This window comes from Artemia sp. Qi Xiang Cuo, chromosome 14 (genome assembly GCF_049724085.1).
Source record: "Artemia sp. Qi Xiang Cuo chromosome 14, ASM4972408v1, whole genome shotgun sequence".
Taxonomy (NCBI): domain Eukaryota; kingdom Metazoa; phylum Arthropoda; class Branchiopoda; order Anostraca; family Artemiidae; genus Artemia; species Artemia sp. Qi Xiang Cuo.
In genome coordinates this window covers 57,276,348-57,293,734 of record NC_142807.1, presented here as the reverse complement: position 1 = coordinate 57,293,734, position 17,387 = coordinate 57,276,348, and the positions used below count along the sequence as shown (strand labels likewise).

General features: G+C 36.8%; 1 protein-coding gene across 2 annotated transcripts in view; it reads left to right on the top strand.

The window, feature by feature from the left end:
- Nucleotides 1-8,643: 8,643 nt before the first annotated feature.
- Nucleotides 8,644-17,387, top strand: part of LOC148944683 (uncharacterized) — a 75,102-nt gene continuing 66,358 nt past the window's right edge. For both annotated transcript variants that reach the window (XR_016142870.1, XM_089100475.1), the window contains exon 1: nt 8,644-8,775. The gene's annotated coding sequence lies outside the window, so the exon portion shown is untranslated. The remainder of the gene's footprint in view (nt 8,776-17,387) is intronic.

Genomic DNA, 17,387 nt, shown 5'->3' with positions numbered 1-17,387 from the left:
TCTGATGTTGAGTTTGCCAACGACCTAGCACTAAGCACCGTCAAACAGGTCACCAAAGCTCTCCAGATGGTCTCAGAATAAGCCTCGAAAGTTGTACTGAAGATCAACTGGCAGAAAACCAAAGTTATGCTCCTTGAGCCCCCCAAGTCCCGTTCTACTGTAAAAGAAGTCAAAATCGGAAGCAACAGAGTAGATGTGGTTGACGACTTCACTTACCTGGGATCTATTCCGTCGAATGATGGCTTGATCACAAAAGAGCTTACATCTCGAATTACCAAAGCTTCAGCACTTGTTGGGAGGCTTAGTAGCATCTGGCGAAAGCCAAACATAAGCCGCTTTACCAAAATGCGCATTTACAATGCGTCAGTCAGCACCGTCCTGCTGTATGGAGCGGAGACGTGGCCAGCTGCAAAATCTATCCTTAGCGCCATTGATGTCGCTCAGACGAAACATCTCCAAAGAATCGAAAGACTTCACTGGACTGACTTCGTTAGCAACCAGACTCTCCTGTCACGTACCGCTCAAACTCCTTTCTTGACACAGCTCACCCAGCGTACTGGTCAGTGGTAAGGCCCCCTCTTTCGCATGCCACGCGACGCCCCAGCACGGGTCACACGTGGCCCTTAAAAGTCATCGAGGCACACGTCCTCAACACTTTTGAACACAGATTCCTGAGGAGCATATTGGGGTTACGACTCAGCGACCGAATCCTAAACCCGATCATCCGCCAACAATGTGACCAAAAGTATGACATCACGTCTATCATTCGACGCAGCCACCTGTCCTGGTTCGGCCATGTTTGCCGAAAACCAGCCGAGACTTTCACAAATCAAAGCTTACGCTGAAAAGCAGCACCTGATTGGAGGAAACAACATGGAGGACAAGCCAAAACTCGGCTTAACACAGTCAAATCTGACCTCGATCCAATTGGCGGATTCCGGAGATATGGTCGCAGATGGGGCCCATGAAATTATCATGGCTTGCGATAATTGCCCCATTAACCAAGACCGTAACCTGTGGAAATCAACAGTCTGCTAGATCATGTCACTAGGGAGAGCTACATAGCTTGTGTCCTGATCCAAATACAAGTAAAGTAAGTAAGTACATTCAGTGCGCCCTACTACAGAGAACAGCATCTGGAGCCAAAGAAGCATAGCCAGCCTGGCATACTTCAAGAGCTCAGTAGACATCCCGCATATGCCTGCCACTTTGTTGTTCTTCAAGCGTTTAACTGCTGAGTGGATTTCTACAGGCGTGAAAGGAGTTTCTGTGTCATTTGTCTGCAGTTCCCGAGTGTTGGCGGCTGGGCTGGTCTGTTCCTGGTCTGTCTGCACTACTGCTTCAGTATTCAAGAGGCCTGAGAAATGGTCTTTTCATCAGCTGACCTGGGCAGCTTCGTCACTAAGTGGCTTACCGTCAACGAAGACAAAAGATGCAACCGAGAGTGCTTTTTCACCTGTGAGATCACGGAGTTGCTTGTACAGACTGCCAGCGTCACCTTTCTTGGCTGCATCCTCCAGTTCATTTGCTTTACTTTCCACTAACAGTTTCTTATCTCGCTGTATCAGTTTGTTGCGGACACTATTGAGGCTTCTATAAGTCGGCATGTCAACCTTTAACCTCGTCTTGCGTCACTGTTGAATGACGTCAAGCGTATCTGACTAGACCCATGCTTTATTAGCAAGCTTTTTTCCGTCCCATATTTACTGTCGCTGACTCCAGGACATTCTTTTTTAAGGAGAGCGTCCTCACAACTTTCAAATGGCAGGAGTGTGTCGAAGCGGTTCGAAACATCAATGGCGCGTTTGGACCATATCTCCTGCTCGCAGAGGGGAGAGACATCGATCCTGACTGGTCTTGGTTCTGGGCACCAGTTTTTTGAGCCCTAATCACATGTTAGCAACAGCGAGTCGATGGTCTGTGTTACTAATCTCAGCGCCTTGTACGTGCGGCTGTCGCTAATCGAAGACCCCCATCTCTGTGAGGCGATGATGTAATCAATCATATCTTTGGTAAGGCCATCGTTGGAGTACCATGTATGTTTGCGGATGTCATACTTTACGAAAAGGGTATTCGTAATCACAAGATTGTGCATGTTGTAGAGTTGTAGGAGCCCTAGCCAATTTTTATTTAGAAAATCTGGTGCAACTGGTCCTATGACTTGCCATCATTAGTCATAATTGTCGCTCAAAGTCGCATTCAAGGTCACCCAGCAGGATGAGAATATCGTGTAGGGATATCTTAGCCGGTTCAATCGTCAGGGCAGAGTAGTAAGCGTCTTTTGTTTCGGCGTCAGCTTCGTTTGTGGGGCGCGTAACAAACATGGACCGTCATTTTTCCTTACTTGTGACTGAGCCGAGCATTGGCAATTCTATCCGAGACGGGAGTGAATGACAGTAGACACTTCTTAGACTTCTTCTTCTATTTAACAGCAAGTGGGCTTTTCAGTAAAACTATTTAGCCCTTTTCCTTTTACTTCACTCTGTGGGCTACAGAGCTACTGGCTTGATTGCCTCATATTTATTACATATATTCAGATATCTTTCAGCAGATCTTTCAACCCTAGGAGTTCAAATATAAGATGAAAGATGTCGATTTCTATGCTCTGTGTGCAGGTATAGTTGGCTAGGCTCTTGGATGATAGTGGGATTTTGTGGTGTTTGAAGTATTTTAACAGTTTACAAAGCAAGGTATGTTGTGCAGACGTCAGCATATTACATTCAAATAGGCAATGGTCAATTGTTTCATTATTCGTATTACAATGCCTGCAAAGAGAGGACAGGGGAGTTGAACCACTTGAATTAGAAAACTTATATGAGAATGCAAGGAAATTTGGTCCATTTGTTCCAGAACGAATTCTATGATAAATTTTAGAAAGATACTTATTGGGACAGGGGGAAAGGATAGGATTAATCTTATTAAAATTAATATCTGGTAGCCTCCATCGGTAAATATCTCTAATTGGGATTGGTCTCCCACTTGGCTGGTCAATATTTATAGCATTTTTTGCTATTTCATCAACCTGATGATTACCACTTATGCCAGAGTGGCTCGGAATGTACTGAAAGTAAGTTTTTATGCCACTTGAAGCAAGATTATCAATAATACTGAGACAATGATAAGTGTCAATGTCCAACTTATATTGAGGAGCTGAGGCCAGCAACTCAAGGCTTGATAAAGAGTCGGAATAGATGATAATATTATTGGAATTTTCAATCAAAGATTGGTTTTGCTTAAGGTGTTGTAATGCCATGATTATGGCATTTAACTCAGCAGACATTATAGATAAATTATTAAATAATCTCTCGCCCATTGCAATTATCAGGTGAGGAAGGAATTCACCACTTGCTACCTTCTCATTCATTTTTGACCCATCAACAAATATTTGGAAGTGGTTTTTATATGTAATTGTATTAAGTTCTGCAAATTTTTTCTGGACAAAAGCAATGGGGGTTAAATCTTTATTCCATTTTGAAAATTCAGTATTTATTATGGGGAATGACCAATTCCATGGAGGGGATTGGGGAAAAGTAGGTGCAATAGACTTTGCTGGTACAGGGAGCTTCTTTTGAACATTGGCATAATCATCTGCAATACCTCTATTCATGGCTGGATTTCTTAACCAATTATGTAATGTGTGTGAGCTATTTGATTCAATTTTTGTAAGATGTTTTGTCAAGAGAAAGCTACGTCTCTCCCTTATTGTTGTTAATCCACTCTCCATAAACAGAAACTTGGTGCTTGTGGGTTTCCTAAGACCAAATATGAGACGTATTATATCATTTTGTGTTGTTTCAATTTTTTGCATCTGGGTCTTTGCACATGCACCATAGACAATGAGCCCATAGTCAATATAGGGTCTTATATGTGATTTATAAAACTGGAGTAAGGTTTTCTCCTTACAACCCCAGGGTGTGGAAAGAAGTCTTTTTAGTATATTTGCTTTTCTATAACATTTTTTTATTGGGTTTGAAATGTGGAGGTGGAAATTAAGTTTTTGGTCAAGCATGAGACCTAGGTAATTAATATGATTATCTTCTGGAATAGTTGTTTTATTTAGAGTTAGTTTTGCATTAACATGGTTTCGCTTCCGGTGAAATTGGATTATTTTTGACTTGGTGGGTGCAATGGGTAAATCTGAATGTTGAGAGAATTTTCAAACTGGAAAAGTGACTTTTGCAGATTTGACTGTGCTATCTGAAAGGTGTTGCCAGATGACCATACCACCAGATCATCAGCATATTGTAGATTCGTGTGGGGTAGGTTCATGTCCCAGAGATATAGGGCAAATAGGAGGCAACTGAGGACTGCTCCCTGAGGTAGGCCTTTGGATATTGTCTTTTGGGGTGAAGAGGCTGAACCAACACAAACAATGAAACTCCGCAGTTCTATGAAGGATTTAATAAAAGATACTAGCTTAGGGGGTACTCCAAGGTTTGCAAGTTTATTTAAAAGAATTTGGTAGTTCACATTCTCATATGCTCCTTCAAAATCTAGGAAAGCTGCCACTAGGATACTGTTTTTTGAGAAAGATTCATTTATTGCATTTGTTAGCAAAATGAAAGCATCTGTTGAGGAGTGGTATTTCCTGAATCCAGTTTGAGTGTGTGGGATCATGTTATTTTTATCAACAAACCAGAGGAGTCTGTGATAAATCATTTTCTCCATTATTTTCCCCATCACAGGTGTAATCATTATGGGCCTATAAGACTCAGGGTTATCTTTTGGTGTATTTTTCTTTAGGATTGGTAGGAGGGATGAACATTTCCATATATTGGGGAACATAGAAGATGCCCAAGCGTGATTATAACAATTTAGCAGTTATTGTTTGTATGAAGGTGTGAGATTCTTTATCCATGTAGGGTGTATATTGTCATAGCTGCCGCTAGTTTTGGTTCTAATATGATGTATTGTATTATTCAATTCCTGGATTGAAAATGGGTTAGTTTTGTACTCGGATCCTGGGAGTGGTTGGTAACTTGGGTTCGGAGGAATTGTGGCCAGTTTGCTTTGATTATTTGATGTTAGCTTATTAACAAATAGAGTTGCAAATAGGTTAGCCTTTTCATTATCATTATCATAATGGGTATTATTATGTATAAGCTCCTACAGGAGTGGGCTGGGGGAAGTCTTTTTCCCACATATGTGACTTATGACTTTATGTATAATTGGCTCATGCGTTTCTCTGGAGAGATTATTTGCGAAATTATTCCAGTAATTATATTTTGCATCTATTATAGTCCTTTTTAGATTAGATTCTGCTTGTAATTTTTTAAAATATGTAGTAGGTGTTGGTTTTTTTTATGAATTCTGTCCTAGCTGCCGTTTTTATCCTCCATTTATTTAGGCACTCATTTGTACACCATGCTTTAGGAATTTGTTTAGGGAATCTTTCTTAGATGTTGTCCTGGGGATAGCATGATTAGCTGTATTTATTAGAAAAGATGTCAAGGCTTCAGCATGTGTGTCAACTGTTGTGTTAGAAATACATGAACTTTGGGTGAAACTTGTAATTTCATCATTTAGCTTATTTTGGATCATAGACAAATTTGCTTTAGTGTTGATATATTTGGAGGTATGAAATAAAGTTTCAGCAGGTTTAATTAGGGAGCAAACTATAGCAAAGTGGTCTGTACATAGACTATCAATTTTACTTATGTAAATTTTGTTAAAAAAATTTAAGGACACAATTTGTAGGTCAATTGTGGAGAATTTGCCACTTTTAGGGTTGAAATATGTATTCAGATTTGGAGGGGTAGCAACAGCTAAATCATTATTATTTGAAGTCATATGCTCAATAAATTTACCAGCTTTATTTGCTGGTTTATTCCCCCACAAAAGGCTGTGGGTATTGAAATCACCACAAATAATGATATTTTTTTACATATTAGAATTTTTTATATAATTAAAGAAATCCTTGGCATCTGTAGTTTGGCCATTAGGGTTACAAAAGCTTATTATGTAGGTTTTTAAATTATTCAGCCAAACACTTATACCAATTACATCAACATCATTTTCAAAATCTGGAAAATTGATGCCACAAAATTTTATTTTATTATTAACTAATAAAGCTACACCTCCTCCTTTTCTCTCTGAAGATCTATCCTTTCTCAGGATAGTATATCCCAGAGACTTAATTTGTTGATTTTGGGTTAAATGAGTTTCCTGGAGGCAAGCAATATTAATGGAATTATTATTCATAAATGATATTAGTTCATTTAGCTTATTTTCTGTGAGTGATCTTACATTCCATTGGAGTATTGATAAATGTTGTGTTGTTGATTTATTCTTCATATGACTGTGTATCAATGTTCAGCTTTGTTAAAAGTAAAGCAAGATCTTTTTTTGCGTGAATGAGCATATCATCTGGGATGTAGATTTTTGCCAATTCTGCAATAATTTTTGTTTTCTGTAGTTGATGTATGTTCATGGCCTGCACTGCGTTACAGTTTAGAATGAATAAGCATATATTAGGGGATAGCATTTTTGGTTGTGCATCCTGTTTGTTGGTTAAGGGATTGATTCCTGGTAGTGTTTCTGGTTTGTTTCTTCTTGGGAGGGGGGGCCAGGCTGACCTCATCTCACCGGACACGGGGGCTTGTTGGCTTGGTGATTCCTTCTGATAGGGATTTGAGCTAGGGGGCTTAGAAGATGGTGTTTTATATGGGGTGCTTGATGCATTGGGGGCATTTGACTTCGGGGTTTTGGTTGGTTTCATTACAGGCTTTATTTGGTATTGTTGGGCAGCATTTGCTTCCATTGCTGCAAAGGGGTATGGGATGGCCTTCTCTGTTGATATTCGGAGTGTTAGAGCTCTTTTCTTGCATGCAGGACATAATGATTTATTTGTAGATTCATGTGGGCCTTTGCAATTGATGCACGTAGGCTGAGTGTTGTTGCAAGTTGTCAGCTCTTTAGGGTGGAAAGATTTACAATTACTACACTCTTGGAGAATTTCATTGCATTTGTTTGTCGTGTGTCCCAATTTGAAACACTTCTGACACTGAATAGGCTTAGGTTTGTATTCCTTGTGTGGTTTGATTTGCCCAAATAGGAATAATTTTTCTGGGATATCAATTTTATCCTTCAGTGTGAATAAAAAGGATCTACTAGTTTTTAGACCCTTAGAGTTAGGTTTTCCAAGTTAAGTAACATCCTCAGCTGGGATTGTGTTTCCAGCCCTATCTGAGAAACCTTCTTTTAACTCCTGAGTAGATATCTCTGGGGGAACATTATAAACTACTATTTTTGTTGGTGATTGTTTTGGGTTCCAATTAGATGCAACAATTGGGGTATTCAGAAGGGATTTACAGTTAATTATTGTATCTGCTGATTTCTGATCTTCTACAGCTATTAGCAGAGATCCATCATGGTTAATGTTAAGAGAAAACATTGATTTTAGCAATTTAAAAATTGCAAATCTTTTTGCAATGATCATTTTTATTTCAAAGGGGGTAATGGGAGTAATTTTAAGGTAATTGCTAAGTTTTTGGAGGGAGGATCTTGGGCAGGGAGAGGGGAAATGCTTTTAATTGGGAAGATTTTTTTCCTATTTTTAGAACTTCTAGAGAGGACCTCTTGAAACCCATTATCATCTATGGTTACATTAGCCCCTACACTTATAATTATCCTATTCTCCAAATTGGAGCTATCATTAGAACTTTGAGATAGGGTGCTTGACCAGCCAGGATGGGAATCTTTCACTATGACACTTTCACTGGAATTTGATTTGGGATCTGGGGGGACTTTTTTTTTTGGAGGACTTCTAATCATTGCCTATTGGAAAAAGCTTTAAACACAGAAATAAAACTAAAACAAGAAGGGAAAATAGATGATATCAAACCGTCTGCACTACACTATGGGGAAGGATAAACACCACAGTATAGCCCTGAGGATGTCTTGAGCAGAATTGGTTTGGTACAACTGCTGATTAGAAGAGATAATAATCACAAGAAAATATATTTCGATTTTCTTAAAAGGTTGATGTTGCTGTTGCTGTTGACTTTTCATCAAGAACTATTCTGACGCCATTTCTTCTGATGGTTGTCTGACCAGACCAGAGTAGGTGGTATCCCTAACTGTTATCCCAGCAATAGAGATGCGGTAACGCTTTAGTTCCATCGCCAGAAGCGTCTTAGCTCCAGGAAAATTCAATGTCAATACATTCCAGGTGGCAATACAGAAGCCACCTTGGTCAAGAAGATTCAAACTCTGGTCACTTCTCAGTCCAGGGGCAAGAAAAGGTCGTTATGGGATAAAGGAAGATTCGTCATGCGAGGCTGCAATAGGTCTCGGGTAGAGGGTTGCAACCCCAACCGACCTAGGCCTAGATTCTGATTAGAGCCAAGATGAACCTAGATACTGAGAATACTAATGTGGGTTCTACGCGCCTCATGAGGTTGAGGCCACCCTGATCGGAACGTATAGTTATGGGATACCCCATATCCAGAGGTAAGTGGTCAGCAGACATAAATAATATAACAAACATGATTAATAATTATGATTGCAGTAAAAATAGAGATATATAACAAAAATATGCTTGGCATTTCCGATCTTAAAATGTAAAACGAATTTGAAAGATTTGAAAGTGATTTACGTGAAAGAATAATGTGAAAGAATTTACAACTTCATTTCTAGTGAATTTTGCTTTAAAGCGATTTACTGTGACTACTCAAAATTTTCTTTCAAACCAGCAATTTCTTCTCCTTCATCATTACTGTTCCGGAAAAATAGAGTACAAATTATAAATAATTTCCTTTTATTATGGCTGATCAGGTACTAAAATTCATGTTTATCCTTAAAACTGGTTAAAATACCATATTTGGACATAAAATTTGAAAGGAAGTGTCTGTTGCTGGCTTAGAAACTAAAGGCAAGGTGTCTTAAGCCCTAGCTGAGATCCAAATAGGGTGAAGGTGCAGAATAGCAGTTGTCCAGAAGGAACCATCTTATTAAAATAGGGTAAAATCCTACTTTTGGCTATATTGGAAAGGGGCTTGGTTAGGAAAATGAAACTTTCAGGGATGGGTCTACAGGTTAAAGTATGTCACAGGAAGATAGGCCTGTTTTGAAGTACCTGCCTCCACTTCTTTTCCCTCTAGAAGTTCCTTAAATTTGTCTACATGACAGGTCTATTAGCCTACCTATGGTAATTTTGTCAATACAACATTTTACCTTACCTTTTGTCAATACAACATTTTCAGTTATCAGTTTCTTTTTCTATGGCTTTACTTCTGAATGCAATTCCTGTTATTTACTTAGTATTTTAAGCTATTTCAATAATTTTTTTTCAAAATTTAGGAAATGTCTTTGCATAGCTTACATGTATTTTGGCGGTCAATATCTACCAAATCATATTATTGAGTTACAACTAAAGTGAATACACCATTTGATGCCTTTTTTGCTGATTACAAATATAATAAGCATTTTATCAGAAATGAATTTCAGCCCCCCCCCCCTATATATGCCAATTCAGGGTTTGTTTTGGTATAGCCGATATAGGGGGGGGGGGGCGGTAATTCATTTCTGTTAGAAATGCTTATTATATTTGTAATCAGCATAAAAAAGGTATTGAATGGTGTATTCACTTTATTCCTAACTCAATAATATGATTTGGTAGATATTGACCATTTTGGCATTAATAAATAAATTAATGTCTTTCAAGCCTTATAAATTAGGTTTGAGCAAAATTGTAAAGCTGAAAACAATGTTGCTGTAGTTTATTTAAGCAGAAGATCTATTTTCAAGGTTTCACTTTTATAATAGGCCTACATAGATTTTAAAAGTCATCAAAGGTCCTCTAGAGAGATGAGAGAAGGTATGTTCTTCAATTTAAAAAATAAGGTTTTGATAATTGGTAATGTTTATAGATCTCCCAGTGAATCTGTCTCTTCTTTTCTTCAGGTCCTTGATGAGGTCTTGGATTTAATAGGCAGACGTCCATGTGAACTTGTAATAATGGGAGACTTTAACTTAAATCTAATTGACATGGCTTCCTCTACTACGATGGATTTTCTCTCAGATATGCTCACTGCTGGGGTTCTACCAACAACCTGTATTCCAACACGTGTAACTGATACGCCAGCATCTTTAATTGATAACATCTTTTTTTCTCTTAATTCGGTTCGTAATTCTGTTGTAGTGAGTGATATTTCAGACCATTTTCCTGTATTTTCCAGTTTTATCATTTAAAAAACATTGAATAGGTACACTCAAGCATCTGCTTCAGATTCTTTTAGGTTTTGTTTTAATGAATTGATCTGCCTCAGATTCCATTTAGCTGAGAACATATGGAATATTTTTGGTGATAAAAACGATTTTTGTTCAAAATTTGGCTATTTTTATGAGTCAGTGAAGGAGTCTATTTTTGACGTATGTGCTCTGTCCTCCTCTACTTCAAAGTCAAAAACATCTATTCCTCTTAACCCATGGATGACCCCTGGTCTTCTAAAGAGTTGGAGAAGAAAAAATAATCCCCAGAAAGCTTTTAAGTCAGCAAAGCCATCTTTGAATGCTGCATGTCTTCAGCAATTCAAACTCTACAGGAATGTTTTCAATTCTTTATGCCGGAAGGCTAAATTCCTTTATTATTCCAAAAATTCTCAGATTGTGGGAAAGATATTCGAAAAACTTGGCAAGTGATCAATTCTGTCCTCAAACGTTCTTCTCCGGCTCCTTCTATCCCTCCAAGTCTTGTAGTTGGTGATTGACAGTGATTGGTTGTTGACAGTATTCCATCTGTTCATGAAGCATTTACATCATATTTTGCCAATATTTGGTCTTCACAGTCACAACCAGATTACAAATCTTATCTTGGGCCACCTTGTCTCAAAACGATGGTGTTATATCCGGCTTCTGATGTTGAAGTAGCCAGGATTGTAAATAGCTTGAAGGGTTCTTCGTTTTCTGGCCCTGACTGTATTCCAACTATGGTAGTTAAGTTCATTCTTCCTTCAATTATTTCTCCATTGACAAAGCTTATAAATCTTTCTTTTGAACATGGGATTTTCCCCAGTTCTCTTAAGCGAGCTAGAGTAATTGTTTTGTATAAAGGTGGACCAAGAAGTGACCCAGCCAATTATCATCCTATATCTTTGCTGTCTGTTTTTAGCAAAATTTTTGAAAAGACCATGCTTTTCCGTCTACTTGCTTTTCTTGAGGCTCAAAGATTTTTTCATGATTTTCAGTTTGGCTTCCGAGGTAAACATTCTACGGAGCATGCGTGTGTAACTCTTTTAAATTTTCTCCACACCGCGCTTGACTCTGGTTTGATTCCTGCTGCTATATTCCTAGATGTCCGTAAGGATTTGATTCTTTAACTCATGAGATTCTGCTGTGTAAGCTATCACACAATGGTGTAAGAGGACAGGCTCATGCTTGGTTTGATTCCTGTTTGTCTGGCAGAACTATCTCCGTAGATTCCCTTTCCCACTTTTTGTCTAAAGATGAGTTTGGTGTTCCTCAAGGTTCTTTCTTGGACTGTTTCTTTTTTTGGTTTATGTTAATGACCTTATAGTTGCGGTTAAGAATCAAAAACCTACAGTGTGCTGTCGCCTATGTCATACTGAATCTTTCAGTGCTAAAAAAAATCCATTGTTTTGCAGGATGTGGACACTCTCGTTGCTTTCGCTGATGACAGTACCATTGGTACTGTAGTAGGAACTGAGTCTGAGATGCTTCCCAAATTAGTTGACCTTTTTGAGAGAGTTGTGCGTTTGGTTGATTCAAATTGCCTTGCACTAAATGTTGCTAAGTCAAGTTTTTTAATTTTTTCCCGTATTTCTCTGGCATGCCCTAAGTTATCTAATATCCAGCTTTCAAGGGGCTCTCTCAGTAGACCTAAGGAACAATATGTCCGATTTCTTGGTATTCTTCTCGATGAAAACCTTTCATTCAAGCATCATATTGGACTAATTAATATGAAGATCTCAAGGAGTCTTTGAATTTTGAGGAAGCTAAAACACATTTTTCCTGGATCAGTTTTAAAAATTCTGTTCCATTGCTTAGTTCAGTCCTACGTCTCTTATTGCACTACAATATGAATGTCAACTTTCTCTTCTTTTTTGAAAACACTTTCAAAGTTATACGATAAGGCAAGAAGGCTTATACAGGAAACAAATTGTACTAAAACTAGCCCAACTAGCCTATTACTTGATTTGCAGTCTCTCTACGTTCTTTTGTGTGCATCTTTCACTTTTCATCAAATTCATGGTGATGTTCCCACAGCGCTTCAAACTACTCCTTCTTTTGTCACTGATAGGTCTTCGCAATTCAAGGAATATTAATATTTTATTTACTCCATTGGTGGGGTCTGACTTTAATCCATTAACTGCTTGTCATATCGTTTGGAATAGCCTACCTGAGTCAGCTCAAGAATGTCACTTGTTTGGTACTTTCAAAAGAATCTTAAGAAATTTTTTAATGTCTTGATTTTTCATGTTTAAATATATTTCTGTTAATTTTATTATTATTATTTGGGGGGGGGGTGACACTAGCCTGGGTTGGAAACATTTGTTGTGAGGGGTACTGAGTTTCTCTAATATTTTTTCTGGTTTGGTTTCAAATATATATTTAGATTTTGGTTTAATTTATTGGATTGTCCTACATCTTTTTTTTGTTTTATTTTTGTTTGGGGGGGGGGGTCTCATAAAATCGCTTTTTGTTTGGGTTTAAATGCAATGCATTATATTGAAAATATATTTTTTTTTTTTTAGTACTTATGCCATTTCTGTTTTTCCCTGTTTTTTTCTGGCCAAAGAACCTTACGAGGGGTTCTATATTGATGTGTTTTTGTCGTAAATTTATTGGTTGAATACAATGATTGATTGATTGATCATAGGGTGATCCACACGGAATAAATTGATTGCTTGATCATTGTATTTTATGATTTTTTTTTATTTATTGATTTTTTTTTCTTTTTTGTGTTGAGTCTCTTAAAGGTGTGAATGTATGATGTTGAAAATGTTTTTTTTTTTTATGTATTTGTTTCAGTTTTGTTTCTCCCCTGTTTTTTTACTGGCCATAGAGCCTTACGGGGGAGTTTATATTGAAGTGTATTTTGTTGAGTTTATTGATTGAATAAATTGATTGATTGATTGATTGATTTGCTGCGAGACTGACGTTGCTGACGAGCTGAAACTGACAAATTGCTAGAATTTTGGTTGTCTGCTAAGCCAAGACAGTTGGCCTTTTAATTCAAGTTAGTTTTTTTCATTCTGACTCTTTTTATATATACTAATTGAAATTCTAAATTTCTTACTTTGGCTTAAATAAATCATAATGTCATCATACCTCTCCTCATCAATTGCTTTATTCCACAAGAAAAGAGCAAAATCGTTCAGTATCAGAGGATAGTATAGCCTATTAAAGATGTGCCTCTCGGGGAGGATCGGGCTCAATTAATTCAGGAAAACCATTGGAGTTCCTATGATAGCGATTCGGTATTAACACAAAACACAAGAAGTTAAACTCAAGTTTTTTTTTCTAATTATTAACAAAATAAAAAAAAGTCAGTAGAAATGACCAGCCAGTCGGTAAAATCTATTGGCTCCCCCCCCCCAAACATTTTGGCTAGTAACGCCCCTGGTCTTCAACGTACGAAAGCTGTTTTGTGGTAGAAAACAAGTCAGAGTACAAGTCATCCTGTTTGTTTTGTCATCCTTGTGGCAGGAAAGGGAATAAGAAGAGCAAGAAACGGAAGCTGTTGAGAATTCAGACAGAAACTAGACAACAGAATATAAAGGCAAATGCTGAAACTCTGTGGCAAATAGATCCAGAGTTGCTACTCAGATGTTGCAGCCAAAGCCAGGTCAGCATTGAAGCCATGTACCATCGAAAGTGTATGCTACAGTTCCTCAAACGGAAGCCTAAGATAGAAGAGTTTCATGTTAAGGAAACCATAGCAGGTGAGCTCACTGAAGAACTCCACCCTGGCTTCATGAAGGGCAAAGTATATACAACAAGTCAGATCAAGAGCAGACTTGCAGAACTTGACGAGTCCATTTATTCCACCGAAAGAAAGACTTGAAGTGCTTGCTTCCAACAGAGAACTCCTTTAAGTATCATATAAAACGTGCCCTTTTGCAGTGGTGTGTCTTTGTATAAGCCAATATTCCTAAGCCATTTATGCATAATCCACTGGATTTTGGCTGGGCTTTCAGTGAGTCTGAAGGAGTGGTGGTTCCTGTAACCACCACTTTGCTACAGTGGCCTCCCTCAGTGATGTCTGTGAAAACTTACTGCTCTTGTAAAAATGGCTGCAAGGCCAACTGTCCTTGCTTGGCAGTGAAAGACTGTGATCTGCTTTGTGCTTGCACGTGAAGCTGCCTCATAAATTCTGATTAAGAATGATTGTTCTTTTTTATTTCACATATTAAATAGCTGAGCTTAAATGATTTACATCTCCTAAGCAGAAAGAGATCAATGTAGTCACAGGTGTAGTTTCAGAAAAATATTGGGCGGCGAACTTAAGAATTTCGGCATATTTATGGTGGAAAGTTTTGAATTATTCACTGAAAAGAGTATTTTCTTACATTTGCCTCTTAGCAACCTATTTTAGCCAGCAAATAATCTTAAAAAGTAATCTTATGCCATGAAGCAGCTAAGATTATTAGTTTAGCCTCAGTCATTTTCCTTTAAATGTATATATATATATATATATATATATATATATATATATATATATATATATATATATATATATATATATATATATATATATATATATATATATATATATATATATACATATATATATATATATATATATATATATATATATATATATATATATATATATATATATATATATATATATATATATATATATATATATATATATCTTTGAGCCCTGAGAGGGCTCAAAGATAAGATACAAAAGCTAAGCTTCATGAATATTTTTTTTTTTAAATATGCGTATAAAAAGTTGAGCTCCAAGTAAGCTCATGGATCCAGAACCTGCTAGATTTGTGTATATATATATATATATATATATATATATATATATATATATATATATATATATATATATATATATATATATATATATATATATATATATATATATATATATATATATATATATATATATATATGTCTTATCTTTGAGCCCTGAGAGGGCTCAAAGATAAGGTACAAAAGCTAAGCTTCATGAATATTTTTTTTTTTTTTAATATGCGTATAAAAAGTTGAGCTCCAAGTAAGCTCATGGATCCAGGAACCTGCTAGATTTGTGATCAGCGTTTTTAATCTGTCACGAAATATTATCATTATCTCATCTATCATTATACTTTGTTGGGTGTGATTTTTTTTTTTTAATGTTAATTTTTTTTTGTTAATTTTTTATGATAATTTTATAATAATGTTAATTGTATAATGTAATAATATATAAAAATTATAATAATGTTAATTTTTTTTGTTAATTTTTCATCAGTTAAAGGAAAAAATTAAGAATTTACTCCTGTTACCTCATTAAAAAATGAAACATTTGAAATTTGAGGGTCTTGCCGGTGCCGGCGGTCATGGGTCCCGACAGATTCGTGATCAGCAGGGTCAAATTGACCAGAATCCGTTCTCCAACAATTTTTACCATTTACAACAGGGGGGGGGGGGTTGAGTTTTTGGCGCCTGGCGCCCAGACCACTAGTGGCTATAAAATTCTTTTATAAATTTTCATTGACTACAACTAAGTATATGCTAAATTTCAAGGCAGATCATAATGCTTTTGTGCAGAAGCTAAGCAGGGTCAAAAATGGAATACGTCTCCTAAAATTTGTCCCATTTGTCCTCTGGGCTTAAAGTACTTAACAACTTGTCAGTCCACACCTTTGTATTTAGTTGTTGGTTGTAAATACTCAGCATTAAGGAATGCTGCTGAGTTTGCAATTTTGACTTTAATTGTTTCTTTGTCTAATCAGTATGCAGCTTGGGCTTAGCATGCTTTGGCACTGTCAGGATGTGTCTTGATTTCTACCCGTGTTTTTCATGAGGCAGTTTTTTCCTTGAATGATGAAACCCCTGAATAATGGTAGTTTAAACAAGTTGCACCACATCAACTCTGTTGATCCAGTGCTTAATCATGTATAACAATTTTTCTGAAATTATTCTGGTTTTCAGGGCCGTATCCAGGATTTTTGTTCAGGGGGGGTTTTACTAATTTTTGACTCAGTTTTGACTAATTTTACTGATTTTTACCTAGGTTTTACTAATTTTCGACTTATTTTCAAATTGGTCAAAAATTTCGGGGGGGTTCAAACCGGGTACCCCCCCCCTTGGATACGGCCTTGCTGGTTTTAGTAGTAAGCAACATTTATCTTACTTTTTCTACATAAATGTATGTCAGAAAAATGTATCTTTTTCTTAATTTTTGGCACTAACCCTAAAGTTGCACTGGCTGCCCCCACCCACTAGAGTTTTTTTTTACTTTTATGCAATTCTTATTTTTATGGCTGTCAAAAAGTTTTTAGCGCAATACTTTATACGGACCTTTGCTCCTGCCCTGACCGTTTCAAAAATGAAACAAAGAATATTTATTGTTAACTAGGTTTACCACTTGCCAGAAAGTAAGTGAAAAAAAAGTAAGAGAAATTGCCTGAATCAGAAAAAAAAACATAAATACACACAGGAAGAAGATTCACTGTGTTTGACATAATTTTACTTTTTGTTTTCAGAACTCTTGAAAATACACTCTAACAAAGATTCTAACACATGAGAAGAAATCTAAATAATACAAAAAAGGTTAATTTTGAATAGCTTATTAAGTTCATGAAGGACAATAAATTAGAAGATTAGAAATTAGTTGAAATGCAAATATTCCTTAATGTTCAATAAATACAATTCTTCTTTGGCTATAAAATAATCTATCTAATATTTATTCTGCCCTTAAAGATTAATAGTTTTCATCTCCCAGCTCTCTCGTCCTACTAAAAAATTTTTTTAGCTGGAACCCCAGGATAATTTCATACTCAGGTCACTACATCATTGAGATAAAGGCAGACTTGAAGAATTGTCCATTTAAGAAATTATAGCCTAGTAAACAACACAGCATCTGCATGGGATTCTGATTAATGGATACTACTTCTGGGCTGGGTCTGTTTTGACGGGCGTTTTTGGGCTGAAAAACCTCTTCCTTGCTAATTTATCTGCTATGGGTTGCCTTCCCGTAGTAGTAAAATGGCTATCCCAAAATTTGGATTGGATGTGTTTGGGGAACTGGTGGGCATGGGAGGAGGGGCTAGTTGCCCTCTAGTTACTTTAGACTATTGAAAAGGGCACTAGCCCTTTCAATTTCCAATCGAATGAGCTCTTTTTCAAGGTTTCTGAGGCAAAAAATGACCATCTCAAAATTTCTGTTAGATATATTTCAGGAAAATACAAAATCCATATGAAAA